A 6,538-nucleotide genomic window follows, 5' to 3' on the forward strand; every position below is an offset into this window, starting at 1 on the left:
AATAACAGATATCTGTATAGGAGCTATAACAGAAGCTGTACTGAACACATCTGGAGCAACAGCTACAATGGGAGATATATCTCCTGGTATGATGTACACCAATCTACACTCTTCTTCCAAGATCCATGTGTCTTACTGAAAAGGTAATTTAAATGAGGGTGTAATGGGAATCCTCATCCTTGCATTTTCGAACTTTTGAGGATGGCAGTCATCACTGAAAAATCATAAGGGATGCAATTTTGCATTTGGCTGACTACTTTTATTAACAAGTGAACTCCAAAGCTTTTCAATATTTATTCCTACTACACAACCCTTACTTCAAATAACAGGCCACAAAGTAGATATTCCTTATTTGCTGAGTATAATTGTTCTAACTACATATGAAGAAACTGGGAGAATGGAAATGGGATAGGTCTGTGGATCACTAGTTCCACTCTACTACAAGCTTGGGAAAAAAAAATCCACTCATCACCTAAATTCAGTGAGTATCCATTTTGACCAGTAAGTGGATTGCAATGGTTATTGTTCAGTCGCTAAGTAGTATCCAACTCTTTGTGATCCCATGGACTCGGACAGGCCAGGCTTCCATGTCTCTCACCATCTCCCAAAGTTTGCCCAAGTTCATGTCCAGTGAATTGGTGATACATGACCCCTTCATGGATCACTGCCTTGTCGTAGTGAAAGGGCTTGTGTAATTCAGTGAAGCTATGAGCCATGCTATGCAGGGTCACCCAAGACAGATGGGTCATAGTAGAGAGTTCTAACAAATGGTCCACTGGAGGAGGGAATGGCAAACCACTCCAGTGTTCTTGCCATGAAAACCCCATGAATAGTATAAAATATTGCAATAGTAGTTTGGTTTCAAAGCACCAGCATTAGTTTTACATTAGAAGTAGTGTACAGTAATCTATGGGATACCTGACAAATGACCCTTTGGAGATAACTAAATGGAAGATTTGTGTCCCACATTACTATTTTAACATGTAGTTCTTTTTCAAGCTCCATGGATTACCATTTGTTACAGGAACTCTGAGTAAACCTGCAAGTAGCCCAGATCTTGGAATGGTATCAATGCACTGACTTTACTAACAATCTCAGAGCTAAACTTTTTATTGTGGTAAAATACATACAACCTAGCCTTCCCAGGTAGCACATTGGTAAGGAATCCACCTACTACTGCAGGAGACACCATGGAATTCATTACACATATCTTTTTAATTCAGTTGTTCATATATTCTTCTATTCATACTCATAAACATTTTGTGCCTTCTTACAGGTTCATAATATGTACCCTAATTGTAGGTTTGCAGAAAAATAAAATATAACTCTCAGGGAAAGCCAGATTACTAGAGTTTAACTCTCATCTGAATTTTCATTAGGGACAGAGACTTTTTATAAACTAAAATGAAGCAAACCTATAGATTTAGCAAATACTGTATAATCCTAACCCAACACAATTTTATATTAAGATTTTGACTGTATATTCATTATGATCCTACACATACACACACACACACACACACACATTCCTATACACACACAACTGCAGCTAGAATTTGTGTGTGTCTTTCTGTTGAAGAGTACATACAAAAAACACCTTTCATCATTTATATTGGATTTATATATATTTGAAGGGGTAAAACGGGGTGTTTTTTTGTTTGTTTGTTTGTTTGTTTGTTTTGCATTAAAGGTTTTTATTCATCTTACACCCTACCAAACTGCTTGATAAAGTCCTGGAAGGCAAAGTCTATGTTTCACTTTTCTTTCATTATTAACATGCCAAACACAAAGTCTAGCCTTTGAATAATCACTTTAAAAAGCTCAATGGAAAAAGTATAAGAAGTGTCTTCTATTGGACTTTTAATAATGAGAAATCAAATCTTTTGGCCTTAATCATGTATTCTCTATGTTGGAAAGACTTTACATTTATGACACTAATACCTCTTCTACAACATATCTTTCTATTATTTGTCTTCAAAGACTAAATTGTGAACAGTGAGGACAAAATCATCCCACTAGTACATGCTCTATAGACTCTCCTCTTCCCACACAACATTAAGTATAAGTTAATTTCTCCTCTATTATCCAATTGGACAGAAAAAAAGTATATAACTTATGGTCAGTATATTGGGGAATAGGAGCTTCCCTAGTGGCGCTAGTGGTAAAGAATCTACCTCCCAGTGCAGGAGAGGCATAAGATGGGAGGTCATCCCTAGGTTGGAAAAATCCCCTGGAAAAGGAAATGGAAGCCTACTCCAGTATTCTTGCTTGAAAAATTCTATGGACAGAGGGACCTGGTGGGCTACAGCCCATGGGGTCTCAAAGAGCCAGACAAGACTGACATAGTTAGTAACATTATTAAAATTTATTTGGGGATTCTTTTAGGATTAATAAGAATAACATGCCATCCATTTTTCTAAATGAATAATTTTTTTTTCAAGTTACTTACATAGACATATAGAAACTTAGCTATAAATGTGGTACTTATATACAATGGAATATTACTCAGCCATAAAAAGAAAAACACTGAGTCATTTGTAATGATGTAGATGAACTGACTGAAGTAAGTCAGAAAGAGAACAAAAAATATTGGATATTAACACATATGTACAGAATCTAGAAAAATGATACTGACGAACCTATTTGCAGAGCACGACTAGAGATGCCAACATAGAGAATGAACTTGTGAACGCAGAGGGGAATGGAGAGGGTGGGAAGAACAGAAAGAGTAGCACTGACATATACACTACCATGTGTAAAATAGATAGCTAGTTGAAAGAAGCTGTACAGAACAGAGAATTCAGTTCAGTGTGCTATGGGGACCTGGATGGGTGGGATGGAAGAGGTAGGGATGGAGGCTCAAGAGGGAGGGAACATATGTATACTTATGGCTGATTCACGATGTTGTATAGCAGGAACTAAACATTGTAATATGCCAGGAAATTTGGAAAACTCAGCAGTGGCCACAGGACTGGAAAAGATCTGTTTTCATTCCAATCCTAAAGAAAGACAATGCCAAAGAAGGCTCAAACTACCTCAAAATTGCACTCATCTCACATGCTAGCAAAGTAATGTTCAAAATTCTCAAAGCCAGGCTTCAACAGTACATGAACTGTGAACTTCCAGATGTTAAAGCTGGATTTAGAAAAGTCAGAGGAACCAGAAATCAATTTCCATATTTGTTCGATCTTAAATAAAGCAACAGAGTTCCAGAAAAAACATCTACTTATGTTTTATTGACTATGGCAAAGCCTTTGACTGTGTGGATCACAACAAACTGTGGAAAATTCTTAAAGAGATGGGAATACCAGACCACCTGACCTGCCTCTTGAAAAACCTGTATGCAGGTCAGGAAGCAACAATTAGAACTGGATATGGAATAATAGATTGGTTCCAAATTGGGAAAAGTGTATGTCAAGACTGTATATTGCTACCCTGCTTATTTAACTAATAAGCAGAGTACATTGTGAGAAACCCTGGGCTAGATGAAGTACAAGCTGCAATCAAGATTGGGAGAAATATCAACAACCTCAGATATAAAGATGATAACACAATTATGGGAGAAAGTGAAGAAAACCTAAAGAGCCTCCTGATGAAAGTGAAAGTGGAGAATGAAAAAGTTGGCTTAAAGCTCAACATTCAGAAAACCGAGATTATGGCATCCAGTTCCACCACATCCTGGCAAATAGATGGGGAAGCAGTGACAGACTTTATTTTAAGGGGCTCCAAAAACACTGCAGATGGTGGAGGTTCATGACATTGTACAGGAGACAAGGATCAAGACCATCCCCATGGGAAAAAAAATGCAAAAAATGCAAAATGGCTGTCTGTGGAGGCCTTACAAATAGCTGTGAAAAGAAGAGAAGTGAAAAGCAAAGGAGAAAGGAAAAATATAAGTGTCTGAATGCATAGATCCAAAAAATAGCAAGAGAGATAAGAAAGCCTTCCTCAGCAATCAATGCAAAGAAATAGAGGAAAAGAACAGAATGGGAAAGATCACTTTAAGAAAATTAGAGATACCCAGGGAACATTTCATGTAAAGATGGTTTTGATAAAGGACAGAAATGGTATGAACCTAACAGAAGCAGAAGATATTAAGAAGAGGTGGTAAGAATACGCAGAAGAACTTTAAAAAAAGATCTTCAAGAGCAAGATAATCATGATGGTGTGATCACTCACCTAGAGCCAGACATCCTGGAATGTGAAGCCAAGTAGGCCTTAGAAAGCATCACTATAACAAAGCTAGTGGAGGTGATGGAATTCCAGTTGAGCTGTTTCAAATCCTGAAAGATGATGCTGTGAAAGTGCTGCACTCAATATGCCAGCAAATTTGGAAAACTCAGCAGTGGCCACAGGACTGCAGAAGATCAGTTTTAATTCCAATATCAAAGTCAATGCAAAAGAATGCTCAAACTACTGCACATTTGCACTTAACTCATATGCTAGTAAAGTAATGCTCAAAATTCTCCAAGCCAGGCTTCAGCAATATGTGAACCGCGAACTTTCAGATGTTCAAGCTGGTTTAGAAAAGGCAGAGGAACCCGAGATCAAATTGTCAACATCCGCTGGATCATTGAGAAAGCAAGAGAGTTCCAGAAAAAACATCTGTTTCTGCTTTATTGACTATGCCAAACTTTTGACTGTGTGGATCACAATAAACTGAGAAAAATTCTGAAAGAGATGGGAATACCTGACCACCTGACCTGCCTCTTGAGAAACCTATATGCATGTCAGGAAGCAGCAGTTAAAGCTGGACATGGAACAAGACTAGTTCCAAATAGGAAAAGGAGTACGTCAAGGCTGTATATTGTCATCCTGCTTATTTAATTTATATGCATAGTACATCATGAGAAATGCTGGGCTGGAAGAAACACAAGCTGGAATCAAGATTGCCAGGAGAAATATCAACAACCTCAGATATGCAGATGACACTACCCTTATGGCAAAAAAAAAGTGAAAGTGAAGAGGAACTAGAAAGCCTGTTGATGAAAGTGAAAGAGGAGAGTGAAAAAGTTGGTTTAACGCTCAACATTCAGAAAACAAAGATCATGGCATCTGGTCCCATCACTTCATGGGAAATAGATGGGGAAACAGTAGAAACAGTGTCAGACTTTACTTTTTGGGTTCCAGAATCACTGCAGATGGTGACTGCAGCCATGAAATGAAAAGACGCTTACTCCTTGGAAGGAAAGTTATGACCAACCTAGATAGCATATTCAAAAGCAGGGGCATTACTTTTCCAACAAAGGTCCATCTAGTCAAAGCTATGTTTTTTCTAGTGGTCATGTATGGATGTGAATGTTGGACTGTGAAGAAAGCTGAGCTCCGAAGAATTGATGCTTTTGAACTGTGGTGTTGTAGAAGACTCTTGAGAGTCCCTAGGGCTTTAAGGAGATCCACCAGTGCATTCTAAAGAAAATCAGTCCTGGGTGTTGTTTGAAAGGACTGATGCTAAAGCTGAAACTCCAGTACTTTGGCCACCTCATGCGAAGAGTTGATTCATTTGAAAAGACTCTGATGCTGGGAGGGATTGAGGGCAGGAGAAGAAGGGGACGACAGAGGACAAGATGGCTGGATGGCATCATCGACTCAATGGACATGAGTTTGGGTGAACTCCAGTAATTGGTGATGGACAGGGAGGCTTGGCATGCTGCAATTCATGGGGTCACAAAGAGTCTTATATGACTGAGCAACTGAACTGAACTGAACTGAACTGGTGACTGCAGCCATGAAATTAAAAGACACTTACTTCTTTGAAGAAAAATCATGACCAACCTAGACAGCATATTAAAAAGCAGAGACAGCTTTCCTCCGCTGCCGCTAAGGTGCTTGGTTCTCCCAAGGAAGCTAATGCCGTTTTGGGGTGAGGCCCTCACTTCATCTGGCGACTAGCACTGCGCCCGGCAGCCCCCACCTAGCACTCACTCACACCATGGCCTCTGTCTCAGAGCTCGCTTGTATCTACTCTGCCCTCATTCTGCACAACGATGAGGTGACGGTCACGGAGGATAAGACCAATGCCCTCATTAAAGCAGCCAGTGTAAATGTTGAGCCTTTCTGGCCAGGTTTGTTTGCAAAGGCCAATGTCAACATCGGGAGCCTCATCTGCAATGTGGGGGCTGGTGGACCTGCCCCAGAGGCCGGTGCTGCACCAGCAGGAGGCCCTGCCCCCTCCACTGCTGCTGCCCCAGCTGAGGAGAAGAAAGTAGAAGCAAAGAAAGAAGAATCTGAAGAGTCTGATGATGACATGGGCTTTGGTCTTTTTGACTAAACCTCCTTAGTAACACATTCAATAAAAAGCTGAGCTGTTTGCTGCTGTTGGTCTTAAAAAAAATAAAAAATAAAAATAAAAAGCAGAGACATTATTTTGCCAACAAATGTCTGTCTAGTCAAAACTATGGTTTTTTCAGTAGTCAAGTATGGATTTGAGAGTTGGACTATAAAGAAAGCTGAACATGAAGAATTGATGCTTTTGAACTGTGATGTTGGAGAAGACTCTTGAGAGTCCCTTGGACTACAAGGAGATCCAACCAGTCCA

At 39.5% G+C, this 6,538-nt stretch overlaps 1 pseudogene; it reads left to right on the top strand.

Annotated features, from left to right (window-relative positions):
* Positions 1-5,852: 5,852 nt before the first annotated feature.
* LOC138442915 (large ribosomal subunit protein P1 pseudogene) lies at positions 5,853-6,311 on the top strand (annotated as a pseudogene).
* Positions 6,312-6,538: the final 227 nt, after the last annotated feature.

Source organism: Ovis canadensis, chromosome 6, assembly GCF_042477335.2.
Source record: "Ovis canadensis isolate MfBH-ARS-UI-01 breed Bighorn chromosome 6, ARS-UI_OviCan_v2, whole genome shotgun sequence".
Classification (NCBI taxonomy): domain Eukaryota; kingdom Metazoa; phylum Chordata; class Mammalia; order Artiodactyla; family Bovidae; genus Ovis; species Ovis canadensis.